Raw genomic sequence first — 21,050 nt, forward strand, 5'->3', positions numbered from 1 at the left:
CAGGGAAAGAAGAGCAGAGAAGCTCCCAACAAATGGCAAACATGGACTGAGTGTGGTTTATCAGTCCCCAGCTGAGCACCTTTGGACTGTGGGATGTAATATATGTTTGGATTAACTTGCTCTTCCACAACTTTAAAAGCAATCATCTTTGCCTGATGAATGAAACTATGAGGTTATACGTACTAGGCCACAATTAAATTTGGTGAGGCTACAGGCCAAGGATCAAATAAAAAAATATCTGTGGAAATTGTCTGGCCCCTGAGCTTCCAGTTGGCTGAGGGGATTTAAAATTAGCAACATCATTTTTATCAGCATGTTTGTGCATTTTCTGTGATTTCTATTTTCAATAAAGATCATAAGCAATGGTGTAATATTACCCTAGAAAGGTTGCCTTGTTTTAAAATATGTAAAACGTTCATGAATTAGAATACAGAGCTTGACTGTCATTTAAATTACATGTTTAGAATACATTTCCAGGGGGAAGATTTTTGTATAAATTCTTTTGCATAAAAAAGCAGAATATAGACGTATGTTCTGAGAACCTTTTTTCATTTGGGTATTAAATAGGAAAGAAAAGGCTTCCATTAAACTTTATTTTTGAAGAATCCTAACATAATCTGTGTGTTTTATATAATTTTATCGAAGTGCTAAAACAATCAAACTAAAATCCCCAAGTTTAATAAGGATTACAGTAATCTGTGTGAGTGCCATCTTGAAATTTGTATGAAAAGTAATCCCTATGAATCCCTCCTCTTTCTTTGCCAACAGGCATGACCCCTGAGAAGGCAGTATTGGCTATGAAAGTACATTTCTTGTTGCAATCATTTGCAGTTTCAGTAAAGAAGAAAGAAATCAGCAACATATGACGGAGAAGCCATTTCAGATGACAAACAGGAATATACCAGCAGTTCTTTTTCTCACTATAATTGTCTTTATTGCACACTTTTTTCCCATCTTATTTTAAATATTTTTCTTTTTCCTCTATCCTTGCTCTTAACAAGTAGAAGGCTTTTGTATAACCTCACCTGCCCCAGTGGCTGGTAGAACAATTGTAGGCATATAATTAGAAGTAAATTCCACTGAATTCAACGGGGCTACTTTCCAAGTGTCCATGAACGGAGTGCAACCATTGAGACTCACCTATTGGAAAAGGTATTTCAATTCCATACAGAGATGTCATGTGATTGACACCCTAGAGACACTTCCCTGGGAGTAAGTCCCATTGAATTCAATTCTATCTAAATGCTGCCAGTGCTTCAATAGTTATTCAGTGTTGGTGGAACATAATGATGGATCTTGATGAAGGATCTCCATGAGCTGGCAAACTTCTAAAGGAGGGTTTACAACCCTTTATATCAGCTCTAATATATCAACCCTGCCCCTTTATATCAAGTCAAAGCTCACTGAAAGTGTAGAAGCTTTCCATATTTCCAGACCTCTTTATCACACAAGATATTACAAGAATAAGGTTTTGAAAAGGAAAGATTTCTTTTCAATATCCTAGTCCCAGCTGTTAGTTTATTATTTTTGTGACATTACACTTATATTCTCCTTTTCCCCCCTTTTACAAGGAACCCAAGGCCTCCTTGGTCTCACATACCGAGTCCTCCTTGGTCTCACAATTTTATCTTCACAACAGCCCAGTGATGTAAGAGTCTGTGATGGACACAAAATCGTCCAGTGAGTTTTAGTCAAGTGAGTAGTAGAGTCCAAATCCCCAGAATCCTAGTCCAGCATTCTAATCACTAGGCCACTGGACTTTAAATCACATCATCTTTGGTGCCATTTTTTTCAAGGGCAAAATGTATCAGTACCTGACATATCGTAAGTCTGAAGCAAGAGTACAAGGAGGTGGACTAGATGTCTAAAGCAAAGGTAACTTTTCACTATAACAGAGAAAATCTGCCTTTTCTTTAAGCAGTAGTAGCTGCAATAGCAAAAGCAATAGCTTCCTTTTCTGTTTGTCAGGGCTGTAATGTTCCCTCCTCTCCCTCCTTCTCAGCAACACCTAAGAATTCTGTGGTCCCAGAATGAAATTGCAGTTTGATAATCTGGTACATCACAGGCTGGATCCAGTGCTGCTCATTCCACAAATCACTGGTGGAATGGATGTCCATCCCCACTGGCCTTGCATGGGAATCTTACAAAGCCTATTTGGGGGCTGTGCCCAAGGAGAGCAAGAAGTCCTGCTGTACCAGTAGAAAGCTCATCATACACCATTGGATTTAAGCCAAATGTAATTATCCAGATTGGTATGTAAAGGGCCACACTCTGTGTACGGAATACACACAAGGGTTTTCCTAAAGACAAGTATCTCACACTTTATTTGCTCAAACAGAATTAAAACGTGGGCAGATTCAGAGCAGATTTCAGTGAATCAGAATAATCAGAACATTCATTGCTATTCTTTGTCATGGAGGAATAGTTATGGCATTAGCTGGTTCCCCCGTGTAGCTTCTTAATTCTCATGTAAGGGTCTTGGGTGCAGTACAGTCATTCATTCTTGTTCATCTCATTCTTCCTTGAAAGTGGTTAATAGAGTTTGGGCAAGAATCCAAAATGGAGTTAAGTGTGCTGAAGACTATTAAAATCAATGCTCAGTTCTTTAGTGTGGCTCTTAAATGTAGACCAAAAATGATAAAGTAGTTTTATTCTGCATGAATGATTTTAAATAGTCATCAATAAGCAGGTGAAAGACAGACAAACGGATGGACGGACAGACAGAGTGTGGAAATCTATGTGTAGATACTTCTGGTATTTTATCTATACAAATCCATTTTAACGTTATCATGATAATTTACTTTTTTCTTCTAGAGATAGTTCAAAATAGTATCCCACTGTTCACTGCTGGAAACTAAATATTATGTTTTCAGTGGGAAGGCATTCTTCTGTCAAGTATGACTAAGAATTTCACAAGGGAACCATCTTTGTTGTCCAATCCATTTATGAGCCAGGATCAGTAAATAAAGAAAGCAAACTACATCTGTCCCATAACTTTGGAGGCCACCAAGCAATTCCGCCAACCATTAAGTCACCAGTCTAATGGAACGTCGTGTTTCCTTTGTTCCAAGAATTGGGTCACATTAGTTAGTGTCATTCACTAGGATATTCAATGTGAGGGCATTCCTACCAAAAGGATTGCAACTGGTGTTTTTCATTCTGATGTCTTTGAGATATATTTGTAAAGTATCTCATAAAATTTAGGAAATAAATGCCTCTGAGAACAAGAATGGCTACATGTTGCAGGGAAAAAAATTATGGAAAATCCAAACCTAGATATGCTCACTGGAACAAGCCTAACCTCCAACCTAACTAAGTTCAACCTAACCCACCTGAATAGCCAACTTTGATTTAAAAAAAATGCATCTACCCCTAGAAAGATGCTAGTGCAGAAACAAAATAGCACAAACAAGACCAGAATTCAGGCAGTCAGGGTGAATGAAGCCTATAATTTAAAGGGGAGAGACTCAACAGCATCTAGAGAGTTGGCCAGTCCAGAATTTGGATCAGGTACATTGCTAGATGCTTAAAATGTGAGTCCAGCTCCACTGGGTACAAAGCTGCATAAAATTGGAATATGTTCATTCCTAGCTATGTATGCAAGTTTATAAATAATGACACTGTGACATCTTAGGCAAGTGGTTCTGCTTCAGTCCATCCCACTTCTCTGAGTGCTGGCAATTCCATGGACTGTTGTCTGGCTCTGCACACTTCATTTCCTTCCACCCAGGCACTGCCCAAGCATAGAAGCCTGTGCTGCAGGTGAGCTGCTAAGTGTGAGTAGATGCTCCATGGCCTAGATGCTTGGATTGCCTGCCTATAGATCTGCATTCTTGTCCACCATGTTTAATGGTGGAATTGTAGAAACCCGGTGGGAGAAACAAGCAACTTTATCTCAGACAAATCTTCAGGTTCTATAAATCTAACTGCAACTCTGCTTCAATTGGCAGTAATAACCTTTATCACCTCTCTCTTAAAATGAGCTGGAACTGCTACAAAATTTACATTAGCCTTGTCTCATAAAGCAACCTTCTACATCCTGGTGCTCTCCAGATGTTTTGGACTACATCTCCCAGCATTCCTGGCTGCTGGCCAAACTGGATGCTGCTGGTAGAAGGAGAAACTCCCAATGTCTTGAGCACACCAGATTGGAGAAAGTTGGCTTACAGGATGGCAAGGAAGATGAGAGTAAACAAGGAAGACCAAGGAGTGTGCTGCACCATAATATGGTGAAATTCATGAGAACCATAACCATGTAAACAGTTTTACAATGGATTATAGAGGATTATAATCTGTTTTTGTGAGCTATCTTTTTGCTGCCATTTAAGTGACAAAGTGCAGGCATTCTATGCATAACAGTCTCATTAATAACAATTGTAAATCTATAGCCTTTAGGATAATTCATCATCATGTTTCTGCAGCAGGCTGGTTTGTGTTAATCCTGTTTACTATGGAAGGCTTGCTATTTAAAGGTAGCCTGGTTCCAGTACATATATCACTTGGAACAAAGAATTAGCATTCTCTATTTATTTTTAGATAAGATTAACAACTTATTAATGTTTCAGTTATAATGAAAATAGGACGTTTAATCATTATTTTCCACAAGAAGCCATAGGAAGATCTCTTTTTCTGGGTGCAGTTGTGCAATGAGGACAGTAATACTTCCAAGTGTGCTTACATGCAGATGATAATATACCATGTAAACATGTCTACTTTGAAGAGTAAATTTAAGAGTTAAAAAATAAATGGTAGGGCCTGGATAGCCTCATGTTAAACAAACAATGCAGACTCTTTGTCAGAAAGCAAATATTCCTTCTTTATGGTTATCAAGCAGCTTCCCTGCAAGAGCGGTTTATTGTTCTGAATTGCAACCCAGGGCACAGATCGAGAAAATGATAGGCCAGAACTAAGTGTTTCACTGACCATGCTGTTTCCCTAGTTTCCACCATTAACAAATATGGCCATTCCATTTAGAAAGAACTATTGACTTCCTCACCACATGCCAGTGTTTTGGCAGACAACAGAGAGGGCCACGTTCCACAAAGTTGGCTCACTGGCCACCACACAAATGCGGACAATATCTTCCTCCAGAGTGTGTCTCACTTGAATGCAATGCTTATAAACATGACAATTCTCATGTGATTAGGATCACATATCCTATCATGGTACTCCTGAGGAAAAAAGAGGTAGACCCAACAAATGACTCACACGTGATACAAAATATACAAGTGCATAAAAACATCATGTGAGAAATCCAAACATCTTGTGGTGAATGTAATCCTGAAAGTTGTTCTAAGTCATATTTATATCACTGGAACTAAAGTAAGCTACAACTAACTGCCTTCATTGAGACCTTTGTATACTGACTATCTAGACTGAGTCCACAAGGCTATCATCCTGAGCACAGAGATCGCTTATACCCCGTATAACTTAGTTGGAAACAAATATTTGTTTGTTTGGTTGGTTGGTTGGTTAAAGTTTTTGTATGCCATCCTATTATACAAAATCTCAGGATGGCTTACAATATTTGAAAGAACAATTAAAACAACAATTCCTAATAAATAATAGAAACAGAACAAAACAATAAATCACAAAGCAAACAAAGTGACTGAAGGTTAAAAGTTGTTAAAATTTAAAATACTGTTTAAATAAAAAGGTTTTGGCCTGGCGCAGAAAAGAGTATAAACTTGGTGCCAGGCGTACCTCTCTGGGAAATACATTCCAGAGTCTGGGCACCACAGCAGAGAAGGCCCTACTCTGAGTTGATGACCTTTTTACCTCTCTTAGAGAGGGTACAATACAATACAATACAATACAATACAATACAATACAATACAAAAGAAGATGAACTGAAAATGGGACTAAAGCCATGAAAATTTTCTGTGCCTGATTTCAACTATCAGGTGAAGTTGTTGAACATTATTATCAAGGTATGCCACATAAAGAAGGATAAGCCCTTTGGTCATTCAGACATGTTTCTGGTGCCATGGTTCTGGATCCATACGGTGAAGTGATTAAGCCAATATAGGTCCATTTGCTTCACAATTTTTGGTGCAAAAGTTAGACAGGAATCTTCAATACAGAGTCTTAAAAAAAGAACTTGTGCCAAGAGATCCAGTCTGCAAACCATGTGAATTATTCATATTAAGTACATATTACCCAGTTTATTTGGTTTCTTTTTACTATTTTGTATGAAATGAATTATTTTGCTTCTGCTAGTAATAGGGAAGGCAAGGATAATCCTGGACCCTGATATTTCCACCAACATTGGAAGTATCTTCGAAATGTCACTAGCATATTGCTACTTCCTTGAAGGCCAGAAAGTTTTTACAAATAAACAATAACCAAAAGCTGAGATTCACAAGCAGGCCCTGTTCCATATCCTGTGCATGTGTGTGCACAAACATGTTAGTTGGACTACTAGGGATTTGGTCATGATCAAGTCAGAATACCCTTGGAAGAAATGTTTCAATATGACAGATCAATTGTGTGTATCAGTTTGCTCATGCGAATGCAGTATCGGTTTTTACAACAATCCCAAACACACTTACTACAAAGGATTCCTCATTGAACAAGGCAAGCATGCCCAGGCATGGACTTTAAAGGACTGATGATGCTAATCACTTATGCATTGCATCATAATAAATGGTTATAAGTTGTATTAGAAGCTATTTTACCACATTCTCAACAATGCTTTGGCCACTGCTGTCTGTTCTCGGATGTCAAAATAATCAGTGTCCTCAGTGTATCTGAGTGGCACCAGCAAAATAAGTTTCAGACATCACTAAACAACAAAAGCAGGGCTTGGTGGGAGGGGGGAGGAATGGCTACAGTCCTGTAAATACCAAGAGAGCTGAAGCCTTTTGAATAATTTGTCTGGCACATGGTGCATGAAAGGCATGCTCAAACCATTGCTACTATCGCTTTCCTAATCAGGAATCTGCTATTCATAGCGATGAATTTCCAATCAACATTACTCCAGATAAAGAATCTCCAGTGCTACAGTGAAATTCTTGCTTTATATTCTGTCTCAGTGCCAAGCCAAGTCTGCAGTACTGAAACTGAGTCAACTATTAAATAAGTAAAGCTCCCAACAGGCAACTAAATGAAAGCACTGTTTGGGTAAAGGTTTATTTCAACCATTTGTTAAGGACGGATGCTGGAATATAGACCTGGGGCGCAATCCACCTAGGCAGTTCAGTGCACAGGCTGGCAAGAAGCACAATAGGCCAGTAGAGTTTTATTATTACACAGTTCCCATTCATTTCAATGGAGCTTACCCAGGAGAAATTCCTGGGGTGGATTGTGCCCATGGCGATTCTAAACACTAGATCAAGAAATTGTGGCTTATTATCATTCCATGCTTCTCTTGCAAAGACTTTAGGAATGCTTTGTGCATGTAGATACAGGTTTTAGCAAATACACATTTAGCACATTCCAATTCTTTTGTGATACTTCGAGAGGAGATGTTTTAGATGTTTTCCGTGTGCTCATTTAAAAAGTATAAGAAACTTATAATTGTTTTGAAAAGTAAAACAGTAGGATATTCCACTCTGCTTGACCCTTTTATTTTTTAAAGTATACATTCAAAGATAAGTGCTCCAAAATCAATTATATTACTAAATACAACTCTTGCTACAAAGTATGAAATTCTTCATAGAGGGATGCTGTTTGAAACACCTGTGGTGTGGAATTGGCTGATTCATAGTGACATAAAGGAGAAGATTGTGTTTGGCGAGACCCTGGGAATACATGCTGCAATGAATATGTTTTTAAGAGATGGTTTTTGCGTGGGAACTAATAAAATTAGAATTTTCAGCAAAGAGTGGACCTGCTGATATTGTGATTGCAACACTAACTAAGCTCACCATTAAAGACAAAATGATTTAATTTTAAGGAGACTTAAAATTTACAGTAAACAATGAAACATGAGTTGATTTTCATTTTCTATTATTTTGCAAAGGATTTTTTAAACCATCTCTTCCTTTTGTGGTAGGATGGCATAATAGTTGTTGCCCTTTTAATTTATTTTTCCCCTAAGGTTGTATACCACAAAAAAGCCTGAAAGCAATTTACAGCAGTAAATTCAAGCCTAATGAACAACTGCCAAGATAAAAATAGTGGAACCAGCACCCGTGAGACCAGTGGCTCCTCCTCCTTACCTCCCCCATTGTCTAGGCCACACAAGAGGCAGACTACAATAGCGAAGAAAAGTGAGTCCAAAAGGCTCCTATTTGCAGGTACCTGCTAAGTTCTGAGCCTTTGGCAGGTGCTCACCAGAACCACCCTTGAGGCCAAGTTTGCTCAGGCCCCAGCTAAAAGGATGGGTTTGGTATATGTTTACATTGTGACTGAAGAAACAACGCCTGGCATTTGGGAGGCCAGGAGGAAAGACCGTGTGTTTGTGTTCTTAGCAAGCGGAAGGCCGTAAATTAAAGGTTAAAGGCATCTTGAAGATGCACATCCTCTTGCTAGCGATCTGATGGTAGAGTAGAGCAAGGGTGCAGAAACTACTCCAGAGCCCCAATGCAGCTCTCTCCTTCCCTTCAGCTCAACCCTTTGCCCTGATCAATGATCATTTGCTGGTTTCAGATTTTGTACATTCTCTTCCACCATTCTAAAACTGGAAATGCCTCTCCCAAGACTTTTGAACTGGTTGGAAGAGTGTTAAAGTATACTGTGCTAGTATTTTAGCTCCACCCTTTTGCCTTCAATCCCTCTTGCCTTCAAAAGAATTTTGGCACCTGTGATGCAGAGAATCCGCTACCATGCTATCTGCTACCAGTAATGCTCTATGTATGTATTGGTAAGACAGACAAAAAAATACACAAAATTTACACCATTAAATCAGTGGCGTTCATGCTCTCCTCTAAACAAAACCATGTGCTAGCTCTGAAACTTCTCACTACTTGGAGGCAGTGAAAAAGATACAACACCCACCCGGTCAGCATATTCTGCAGCCACCGAGGCTTCTAGATGTTTTTCAAAAGCACCTCCACATGCAGTGATCTGCCATAATCTAACCTGGGGATTACTAGAGCTTGGATCGCTGCACACAGAGCGCCTCCCACCACGAGTGCACATGGCTTTCATGGGAGATGAAGCTGGTGGAAAGCAAGCACTATGAGCTGTGAGTGTCACTTGCATCCAGCAACAACCATCGTGGCCCTTGATGGGATGTGCAAAGTCAACCCAAACAGAAGGCAAACTTCCTGGAGTAATTTATCACTGCAGCTCATTCTATGCAGCTGATACAAGTAAGCCTCCAAATTCAGGGATTTGCCCGCATCTAAGGAGGACAGCATTAGCTTTATCTGTCACAACACAATCCTGTAGAAAAAGAAATCCCATTGCTTTCAGTTGGGCTTACTCTCAGGTAAGTACATACAGAAGTACAGCCTTCAGATACAATCCTTTGCACTTTTAGACAGAACAAATGTCCAGGAATACAGCTGAAGGATGCTTAACATTGTAGGCCTTGGTCCTGTCTAAACATGCATAGGATTGCATCAATAGTCTACAGTCCTTCATCCACTAACAAGAGCGTAAGCATCATTGCCCTATTTTTACCAACAATAGGGAATCCCTAGTTGGATTTTTCACTTCAAGCACCAAAACTGGACTGCTTTTTTCTGTAAAATAATCATTTAATTGTCAGCCTTTCCAAAATTCTAATGAGGTCTCTTAATGTAACCACTATGGTCATATCTCAAATCCACAAGGACCACAGGAGAGGGTGTACATTTCCATAACTTTGCTGTACAAACTTTAACAGCAGTTAAAAGTTTTGAAACTAATTCTGGAAACTCATATTTTCAAAGTTTCCCTTTGAGATCTGGAGTATTACATGACAATATAATCTCTGAAATCTTGTGTTTATTTTTTATAGGTCATTTTTCTACACTGCAAATTTATACTTGTTCTTTCAATTCCCAAACATTCTACAGCTGAATGGTCCAGTCTGACTCCCTTTGAAATGCCTTTTAATTATCTATGCTTGCAGACAGTGTGTTTGCTCCCTCTGCTGGCCACAGGACACGGTGCATGCAGAATGCTCTTTATCACCCCCAGGGCAGACATAAAATGAGAACATCCGCATTGTGTGTGCAACATCCTGTAATTTTCAGCTCTCACCTTTTAAAGGGGCAAACTTCTAGCCCTTATGAACAGCGGGCTTTAAAATGAATGGATAATCACTAGAGTAATCTCAAAAGCCAGACAGACTGCTGGATAGGATTTCTAATAATCCAGAGATAAGGCTTTAGTGGTCCTTCCCCTCACTAATATAAGCAGAAAAGCATAATAAAATGTTTGCAAATTTGTGGCCTGCAGAATTCTGTATCAATTTTGTAGATGCATAATTTAGATTATTCAGACAGAGAATCCTGATTACCAGAGAGTATACACAGCCTTTATCCTCTATATCCAAGTAGACATCTCTCTTCCATTGATAAATGAACTATTAAAACCCAGCTCTGCTTTAGGTATGGCCAGAAATTTGGGCCTGGTCTGTGGGAGGTTTTCTTAAAATTCTTTTAAAATAGGAGGCCATGTTGCAAATTACATCTATTAAGGCTGCAACCCTAAATGCACTTCCTGGAGAATAAATGCTACTACATAGGATGGCACTATTGTTGTAGCTGATAGCCTTCTCTGCTGTCTGAATAGATATATATTGTCCGTGCTTTTTTTGTAAAAAAAAAAAAAAGTGCCGGAACTCACGTCTTGGGGTCATACTTTTACACTAAAAAAGATTTTCAATTCACCAACTTTTTTTGAAATAAAGAACTTATTTACCTTTTGCACGTAGCCAGTCACTCTACACGCACATAAACATAATGGTCGCCGCGGGCAGTAAGCACTCAGCACGCGACCACATGACCAATCCCAAGCCGAGCAGCGTCCCAAGCCGAGCAGCACCCTCACAATCAGCGCGGACACACAAGCAGCCCGCATGCACTATTTTAATGATTTTTGCCACCGACCTGCTACACCCGACAGGGCGATTCAAAATCACTTGGCAAAATCCATTGGAAAAATCTGTCAAAAAAAGGTGCCAGAACACCGTTCTGGTGCGTTCTATGACAAAAAAAGCCCTGTATATTGTTGTATTATTTTTATTATAAATATTTAATGTCACCTTTAAGACTAAACATCTGTCCAAGGCAGTGTCCGGGATGCAATGCAACAAAGCAATAAAATATTATTAAAAGCCAATGGCAATTATATGAAAGTGCCCCAACTGAACAATACAGAAATCAAATAAACATTTCCCATGAAATGATCAGCAACCCAACAGCTTAAGAAAAGGCTATTGACAATAAATGGGTCTTTCACTTTAGAGTTTTCCTGAAAGATTGTGGTGATAGGGCTTGACAGACCTCTGCTAATAAAGTATTCCACAGATGGTGGGCTATTATGACCATTGATCATCATTTCTGGATTTATACATTACTTAAAGATAATATGCTGTATGCTTAGCAGATCCAAGTTTATCATAAGAGTAACAAACCTATGTGCAATATTTTTAGCTGCACACAAATGGCATATTCACACATCACCCAAAGCCACCTTACAAATAAGCCACACAGGGTTGTTTGTTTGCTGAACAAGCCCATGGTATGCCCAATAGATTATTGTGGGTTGTCCTCCTCCCTTCTCAGTCCTTCAGTCAATTCTGGCATGGATCCAGTGTCCATTAGGGCAAAATCCTATTCCAGTTGCTACCCCTTTTAATTCAGTTTGGGTCTTTGTACCCCTAGAGCCTCAACAAAGTACAAATGAGGTTGTATCTTTTCCCTCTGAAAATGCGCATCTGTGTAATACAATTCTGCCTGTGCATTCTTAGCAGCTGCCTGAAATATGTGGGGTGTTCCTGATCAATTCCTTGTGTTGCTTATGATTGATTATTTACAGTATAGTGAGGTTAAAAAGGAATAAACATACATTTAAACACTTAAAAACAAGCAAAATAACATTAAGACTCTGGCTCATCAGGAGCAAAAGGCTTCCCAGAACAAGATTGTTGGAAGCCCACCTTCCTCCTCCCCACAAGGCAGGGATTTCCATAGAAATGGGACCACTACTCCAAAGTTTTCCCAGTGGACCCCAGTCACACCATGGGTCCATGTGGGACTATTATAAGAATGTCTTCCAATGACATCAGTGAGCAGGCAGGTTGGTAAGGAAGAAGGAACTCTCTCATGTATACTGTCCTAAGTTGTTCATGGCTTTGTACACTAGTACTAAAACCTTAAATCTATTTCACTAGTGCACTGGTAGCCAGAGTAGTTCCATCAGCAAAAGACTATCAAAGGCAGAGGTGAAGAAGGCAATTATCACTTCCAGAATGTTGACAGTGAACTTACCTGGGCAGGAACTCTGGGGCCTTGGAGGTGGGACTAACAAAGGAAGGAAGGAAGGAAGGGAAAAACAGAGATGATGTGAGAAGCTGGAAACCAGAATGGAGTCAGGGCAAATGCAGGCAAAAGCTTTACAGGACCAGAGGCAAGAGCAGAAGATTGGCTACTGTTGAAGAAGTTAGGAGAAAGGTGCAGCCACCACAACAATTCATGCAGGTGTGGCAAAGCTGGGTAGAAGTGAAAGCCTCGTACAGAGTTTCCTGTGGTTCACAACTGGCCTGCCTGAACGGGCTGACAACAATCCTGCACTCACTCATAAGTCTGGTACTTAATCCTACAAATATCCACATATTACATGATGCAGCCTGCTCTATCCAGCCACCAGCTGGTGCTTCAATGTTCTGTGGGTCTGGCAGATCCTGATATTTTGACAAGGTTCTGCTACAAAGGACCCTGGGATACATTTAGGCTTATTTGTGCACAGCTTATCTGTGCACAGAAGATGCAACAAAGTGTGGAGAAAGTATCTGCCCCTTAGCAATATAACCTTCTCTGTTTTGAGTGTTCTTGATGCCTTCCACCTTTTCAGCAGTTCCTGAAGTCTCCATTCACCCCAGAAAGGAGTTTTCAGAGAACTTACTAATGCAGTTACTGTGGTGAACCAATGACGGATGTTCCAAAGTACCATTTGGGTATCAGTGGAGAGTTAGTAGCTGGCAACAGCACAGGGGTTTTCACCTGCCTTGCCAAACAGCTCACAAACCAAACCCTACAACCTGTGATAAAATTGCTCTATTGAATTTGGACAACTGACAACCCGTAATGGTAAAAACAATCTCTAGAACAAGCTATGGGTTGTCAGGGAGGGTTGTTCCTCAAATGTAAGCCACCGTGGGGAAAGCCAACTGGGCTCAGATGAAAGAACAATCCACTGTGCTAGGCTCTCATGTCATGAGAACAAAGTCAAATTGTTTTGACATCTGGATAGCATTATTAAATGATGTACAAAGAGAATCAATGCATTAATATGCTTATCGCCAGTAGAATCTTATTAGTTACAAACTGGAAAGGGTATATAAAATTTTGGGGTTTTCATATTATACACACTGTAAATAATTGTTTTAAAGAGGCAGTGTTTTTCTTTATTTAGAAGATTTAATTGAATAAAGACCCAAGTTCAATCCCACACTTAACCTTGATCATGCATCTGTACTAACCTACCTCACAGGGCTGTTGTGAAGATAATATTGTGGCGGAGATCATGCATGTGTCCTTAAACTCCTGGGTGGAAATGCAGGACATAAACATAGTAATGGTGCCTGCAAATCTTTTATAATAATGCAGGCATGCATACACACTAAAAGTTTTGCTAGCTCCCCTTGTTATGAGTGGTAACATGTTCTGTGACTGAAACGTTTATGGGAAAACATTTCTCATTTTAAAACCTGGGAATGGGGGTGTTATTAAAACACTGCTTTGAAATTCATAAGCTGAATGCATAATTTCTGCTCATTGATGGTGATCAGCAGTGCCGTGTGATGTGCATCATTATTGCCTACGTTGTATTCTCATGCAAAATATAAAGGTGGCTTTGAAAATTTCTTGCAGCTTCAAAATGGACAGAGAAGGTGGCTGTTTGAGAAACAAAAATCCCAGAGTTCCACTGGCTATGTAGAACTAGCTGCACTATTCTTTGATTTAATTTTGTACGCACCTAACATGAACAAATCCATCATGATATCTGGCAGACTACATGAAGAGGTGTGAGAGAAAAGCCAACAACATAAAGAAACCACAATATAGCTTTAAGTTATTGCGCACAGCACAGAAGTGGTTCCTGTGCTTTTGCAAGTGTCTATGTAAAGGATCCTTATTCCAGTAGATAAAATTGGGATTGATCATTGCATTTATATCTGTTTAATAATATATATTTATATACCTTGCAAGAGCTCATATTCCATCTTTTATTTTAATTAATCCTATCTCTGGAAAATGGAAATTTTGTTTCTTAGAGTCCCGTCTTACATATATCTCTAACCAGATTTTATTTATTTATCACATTGGTATGCCACCCCATAGCAAAAGGCTCTCTGGGCAGCTTGCAGTGCAATATAAAATACAAAGAAAAATAAAAAGAATAGCAAACCAAAACCACAAACAAATAGGATTCAAACACAATATAAAATCGCAAATACATATAACAGGAGGAAATAAACACAATGAACCAATAACAACAATAAGCCAGCAGCAAACCAAGCAAACCAATCCCCATTTAGTTCAATTGGATATGCATGTACAAAATTTCAACTTTAGCAACAAACTTCTAATGTTAGGCCTACTCTAGATCAATAGATAAGAACATCTGCTTTGCTTACCTTGGCTGTCTGACTGCAGAAAATAAATAAATAAATAAATTGATAATTAAGGGCAGTCCAATTCTAGGCATGCCTAATCAAGATAGTCGCACTAAGTCCATCAACTTTATTCTTAATGCATCTATATGGGATCACAGCTTTTGGTGTTACCTATGGGGAAATTTTTAGATTCTCTCTTGCTCGGGAAGTGACACAGTACAGTAGGAGAAGTCTGTAATTCTAAGTTTCTTCACTTATGCTTGACACTTTGGCAGTCGTTAAAATTCCCAGCCTTTCTAGCTAGCAAATAAACAATGGCCATACACATTCTGTAGCCTACAAAGAACAGCTGAAATCTGAAAGTCATTTCAACCGACTCAGTAGCTGATGAATTTAACACAGAGATGAAGATATAATTGCTTGAGTCAGGCGGGAATTCAAACCTGAAGACAAATAGCCTCTCCACTCACTCACTCACACACTAGTCAAATAAATTATTTGAAGCCATATATTTGTTTCTGGAAATAGCACTGCAAAACAGAGAAATGCATTACATTAGTCTGCAATGCATCAAAAGGAGAGTCTGTCTAGAGCAAATGCTTATAGGACAATTCCTCCTCATTTTTCCCATGGGTGTTTCATGAATTTCATCCAAAATTGTTGTTTTCTGTAGATCATGATTGTTGTTTCTAATAAGGATTTTGCTGTGCAATGACACTGCCTTAACTCCTGGGTGCCTGAATGTTGTTGTCTGCCCTTTGTATCCCTCCTAATCTTTTCCTCCAGTCTATCAGTTTTTTCCTTACAGAAAATATATGCTAGGGTGGAAAAAGTGGAATAGTGCATAATAGCATTGGGTGGTAAATGCCAGGAGCTCTCCATCTGGAAGAACCCCATATTCTGGATATGATTCATGGTCCCATAGCTTGGATTGTGTACTAAAATGATTTTCAAAGTACCTCTATTTATAGATTGCCCTTAGGCAAAGTCTGGCTTTACTAAAAGCCCAGTCCTATTTACCCTTAGCTCTTGAAGCCTCATAATCTTTAGCTCTCACAGGGCTCTTGACTTGGCAGGCACTCTTGGAAACAGCCATCCCCAACTTGGTGCCCTCCCAAACTGTTGGACTACAATTCACATCACCACCCTAGCCAGCGCAGGCAGTGGCTATGTCAGGAGGTGTAGTTCAATACATCTTGATGGCATCAGGGTGAGGAAGGCTGCTTTAGAACAAGCACTGTGCCACATATTTTGATTTTCTGCAGATGGGGTGACCAAAAGGTAAAACGTGTCCAAAGAAACAAAAACAAAGGGCTGGGGAAGGCGAGGAAAGGATTTCTCCTTGTATGGGTGGTGTGTTCTAGTCAGCCTGGAATAGTTCACTCAGCCAGATTATACAACTCCAATTTACCCAAATCCAAGAGGATACCTCCCTGTTGCAACAGTTGCAGGTCTCTGCTAAAAGCTAAGGGCCAGACCATCTCTGTGCAGAGACTGCAATGAAGATGCCCTGGCTGAGGTCAGCTCCAGGCACAGGTGCTCCACTTAGCAAACCTATTGAGCAGGTGCCTAAACAATGAGGAATCCTAGAATCCCTCTCAGAGCTGAGCTTCGGCCATTATCAGACAGCAGATGAAAAACAAGAGATTCTGCAATCTCCCTCAGCAAGCAGGGAGAGAGCAAACGAGATGATATACTCCACTGGAAAAAGAAGTCGGAGGTCTTTTTCTTCCATCACAGGAGCCACAAGCAACTCATGCAGGGAACAGGGGAGCTTGGACAAGCACTACGAGAGGAGAGAGAACCAAGGTTTTTCCAGTATAGGAGGCTGGGTGTTTACTCAAAGAAAGGCACAAGCGTGGACCTGACAAAGGAACTAGGAAAACTTTAGCATGGACATTAAGGTTCTTCAAGGAATCAGCTCAGTTTTTGTCTTTTGCCTCTGATTTGGCACTTTGGCTACTTACCGTTGTGTGTGCAGAATCCAACCCCCCCCCCCCCCCCCCCGATTCTTTTTCCTGGATCCTTAATAAATCTTTTACCCCAATTTTTAGCTTTGGGGCTGTGTGCTTTGGGGGTGAAAAGGGGGATGATCACTTTCTGGGTCACACTACACTGTTTCAACATCCAGGTTGCCTGCAACATGCTGAGCAAAACTTTAAAGTTAGCTATGCTCCCCTAAGGATAAAAGAGAGCTACAGAGAAGCACGATGCAACAACTGAATTTTATCGGCAGTAGTGGCAACCCATTATCGCTATAGGCCCAGCTCTACAGGGGCTTGCTAGAGTGCCCACAAGCTTCAGGTCACCACATGGTGGCTGAGGGATTTTTTAGTTATTTTTCTTTAAGAACATCTCCTGCACTTGCAGCAGCTCAGCTCTCTTTCCACAGAAGTCTGTCTAGCCCCACAGCTCTTGCTGAATTCCCCTAAGACCATGAGCCATGGCCCTCTCCCCTAAGCATCCAGAAAGCACCTTGGGCTGCAGAGACCTTTCTGCAAAGTTCTGGGCTGCCACAGTCCAGCAAATGGGACTTCTAGTGTCAGAAGAACTCTGCTTTTGCTTGCAACAGGACAGAATTCTTTGCAGAGAGACTTTCCCGAGGGGCATGTACGAGTAGGAGCCCCTGCTGGGCTACAAGCCTCACTGCAAAGAGCACTGTCCTGGCACGAGCAAGATCAGGATTTTTCTTAAAGGCCCTTTCGCTTTTACTTGCAGCAGTGGGAGATTCTTTGCACAGAGGCTTCTGCAGGCCAGCAATGCTTCCTGGATGCTTATTAGCAAGGGTGACACCCCACCGCCTCAAAGGAGTTCACCACGTATCGCTGGATTGGAGAAGCCTCGAGTCTCATGCTGCTCCATGTCCATGGAACATTTTTCAAAGGAAAAAGAACAGCCTTTCCAAAACTTAAAAAAGTATATGAAAACCATGACGACACCCCTCCGCCCGGCACTTCCTATGGAGAAATTCTTCCACTCCCTGCAAGCAGAAAAAGCAACTTCTTTTGCAAAGAAAAACAAACACTCCTACAGAAGGAAGGCTCCAGCACAGCAGTTTAAAATAATGCTCTGGAGGACCCTGAATCTGGATTGAGGCTGCAAGAGTCTTTTCCACTTGTCCCAGCACTGGAACTAACCCCATGCCAACAGCTTATCTCTGCCCCCATACAGGGAAAACTAGACAGGGCAGCAGCAGCACCCGTATCTCAGGACAGGAGGCATTTCATGCTCTCCATTTAGTGCTGCCAGCCATAAATTACGCTCTTTAAAGCATGTCAATGCTTCTGGTTCAGTACTGAAATGCTCAACAGGGAATACAAGAAGTACCTTGTTGAAAGTGTTTCAGCCTGACACAGGCCTGTGTTCCCCACAGCAGAAATGGTTCCGTATGAGAAATTAGGAATACATTATGGGGAAATTAGTTCATGCTGTGCCTTCTTTATCATTATTAGCTTCACACAAGGCAAAACACTCTTCTACCACAAACATTTTGCTGCACGGACAACTGCTTATATGTTACACTGAAAAGTACACTTATAGGGAGGCCAGGACTGACTGGAACATGTTTACATACAGCACAATGTTATCTGAACAGAGGAATTTTGTCTTTCATAAGTCTACTCTAACTGCAAGTGGCATTAAGAATACCAATTATCTGTTACAGCCCTCCATAAAAGTACCTGAAGAGTTATCAACTCTGCAAGAGTGAAAAGGAAGGACACAGAAAAAAGGTGAAAGTGGCTGAATTAAAAATACTGATCTTGAAGAGATCTGTCCTGAAAAAAGGCAGAACTAAAATGAGGAATTAAGCCAAGTTAGAACATGAGGTTTTTTTTATTTTTGTAACATTAAAAAAAACTGATAGACTTGGAGGACGGCCTTGTATGTATTTAACAAAACAACTACAAAATAAGAAGGGTCAAGGCAGGGAGGGAGAAAGGAAGGTGAGCCAAGCTAAGATAGAAAAGCTGAACCACACTGGAAACACGTGAGCTGTCCTTGGAACTGAAAATGTTCCTTTAAAATTTACAGTATTTGAGATATGGGTCCTTGACCTTGAAGCAGTGTGTTGACATACATGCTGGTGATGAGAATGCCTTGTACTCAAAGCAGATATGGTAGAACACCTGCTTTGGATGCAACAAGTAAAGGAAAAAGTCTGTCCGAAACTCTGGAATGCCACTGATAGTGGCTGGGTCCAAACAAGAAAAGGCATAGATTAATTTTTCAAACCAATGTTGTCTGAACTGTCATGGCATTTCACCATGTGAAGTTTCCTTGAAAAGCGATAAGGAACAATGATTTGTTTGGTTTCCCCATACCACATGGCTTATTTTGTCTGAAAGCATGATGATAATTTCCATGGTCCTGGTTTGTGACTACCAGAGTCCCCTGGTAGGGAACAGCAGCAAAGAGCTGTTCTAGCCACTCAGCCTCTGTGTGCAGATCAATGAGGAAAAAAACAGGCAACATAAGCAGGAAGCAATGAAGCTTGGGATTAAATTTCAGGCACAGAGGTTCACAGGAAATGTGCCAACAGTAGGAGTGAGTGGGGATGATGGAAACCATAGCATAGAAATAGCTTAATTGTCTGTGGGTAGGCGATTTGTGAATTAGGACTACTACGCAGAACAGGTACCACAGCATGGTTTCTGTGAAGGTTTTTGTGACTTACTGCATCATACCCACCCAGTTAGGAGTGCAAGGTGGTTTATATGAAAGTTGGCATTTTGGACCACTTTCTAGAATATAGAAAAGTGCTTGATCTCTGTAAAAGTTCTGTGGTGGCTTGGCTCATCTGGAAATTACTGTTATAGGCCTTTCTGTTCTGTTCCAGTTGGCTTTGGGGTAATATGGGGTTCATAGTAACACAATTTTGCAAAGGTTTGCACCCTAAAATATTGTTCTCAAGTGTCTTTATCACTTGTCATAGTTTGTGGCATTCTCTTTTAAACAAAGGGACTATTCTTGATAGCTCTGTTCCGTCTTTTACATAGTTGCCTCCTGCTTCTTAGCTGATCATCATCATCCTCTCCTACATGAGAAAATATGACAGTGTGCTAAATTTAATTTGGGAAATAAGCAGGTATATAGAATGATAGCTGGGCACTGAAAAATGGGAGACAGTAATACAGAATACTCAGACTTGCAAATACTAGAATCTTCCTTTTTGATAAGAACAGCTGCTCTTCTCCTATAAGTATGGATTCAGGTCTACTATAACATCAAATAAATAAGAGATGCTGTCATGTTGGCTGCATTTAATGTGTTCTTTTGATTGACCAAAGTGCCTTAAAAAGAGTTTGCAACTGTTCTAGGAGAGACAGTATCAAAATTGGTATCACAGTTGTTTTTATATGGCAATAATCCTAAAATGGGCTGTATCATATTCTGTTATAAGATTCTTCATACATCAGCCAAGAAAGCTAACTGGGTCACATTATGCATATGTCTCTTGTAGTGGCAAAGAAAACTGAAGGAATATAACAGAAGAACAGGCAAAATGTCTATGAACTGACTTTGCGGCAGTCTCTCTCACACATAACTTGTTCAAAGCCAAGTTCTATCCTTTCAGTCTGACTTTCTGTATGGGAGGTGGGTAGGGTTCCACGGGGTTTTTTCATGATCAAATACTATATGATCTTTATAGGCTTCGAGAGAAATAATCAGGGTGAATGTTTTTATTGTACCTCACCTGTGCAAACGTACCTGGAATGGTGGGACTGTTTCGAGGCAACTTGCATAGTGCTGCCCTTGATGATATGATACTCCCACTAATTGCACTATTTCAATAGTAAAGTATACACACTAAAAGTAAAAAGAAAAAAGAAACTTCACTTGGGTTCTTTTCAGTGATGCAAGGCTAAAGTTTACTCTAACGCAGTACAGATGTTTGACGCAAGTTGCTAGAGAAAACTGAAAACTGCAGTCCTACCACACTTAACTGGGAACAAGCCCCACTGACTTAGAGACATGTTTACTTCTAAGTAGGCAAGCAGAGTCTTGCTCTGCTAGCTTTCGTGGCTGATCTAGAAAGAGACACACAACACAGGATACCAAAACCCATTGTGTAGCAATTCCGATTTCCCCGCGCCGTTAGAGCATCCAACGACGATACCGATGGTTATCGGGATATGTAGTCCGTATTCCAGTCCTCCCTCCGTGTAATCAGGGCACTACTTTTCCCAGAAAGCAACGGGACAGCGCGAGCAGCCACATTACGTCAGAGGCGCGGAGAGCCAATCGGGTTGCGGCCGAAGCGAGCGCCGTCAGCCGCCAATGTTGTTTTCGCTGAGTCGAGCGGCTGGTGTTGTTGGCGGCGCCGGCGCCATAT

General features: G+C 40.5%; 1 protein-coding gene across 1 annotated transcript in view; it reads right to left on the bottom strand.

Annotated features, from left to right (window-relative positions):
* The window catches only part of TSPAN12 (tetraspanin 12), a 97,262-nt gene extending 76,218 nt beyond the window's left edge, over window positions 1–21,044 (bottom strand). Inside the window, exons 1-2 of the mRNA XM_044423030.1 lie at window positions 20,835–21,044; window positions 20,426–20,524 (exon numbers count right to left, since the gene is read on the bottom strand). The gene's annotated coding sequence lies outside the window, so the exon portion shown is untranslated. The remainder of the gene's footprint in view (window positions 1–20,425; window positions 20,525–20,834) is intronic.
* Window positions 21,045–21,050: the final 6 nt, after the last annotated feature.

This window comes from Varanus komodoensis, unplaced genomic scaffold, assembly GCF_004798865.1.
Source record: "Varanus komodoensis strain SLA01 unplaced genomic scaffold, ASM479886v1 scaffold13_1, whole genome shotgun sequence".
Classification (NCBI taxonomy): Eukaryota; Metazoa; Chordata; class Lepidosauria; order Squamata; family Varanidae; genus Varanus; species Varanus komodoensis.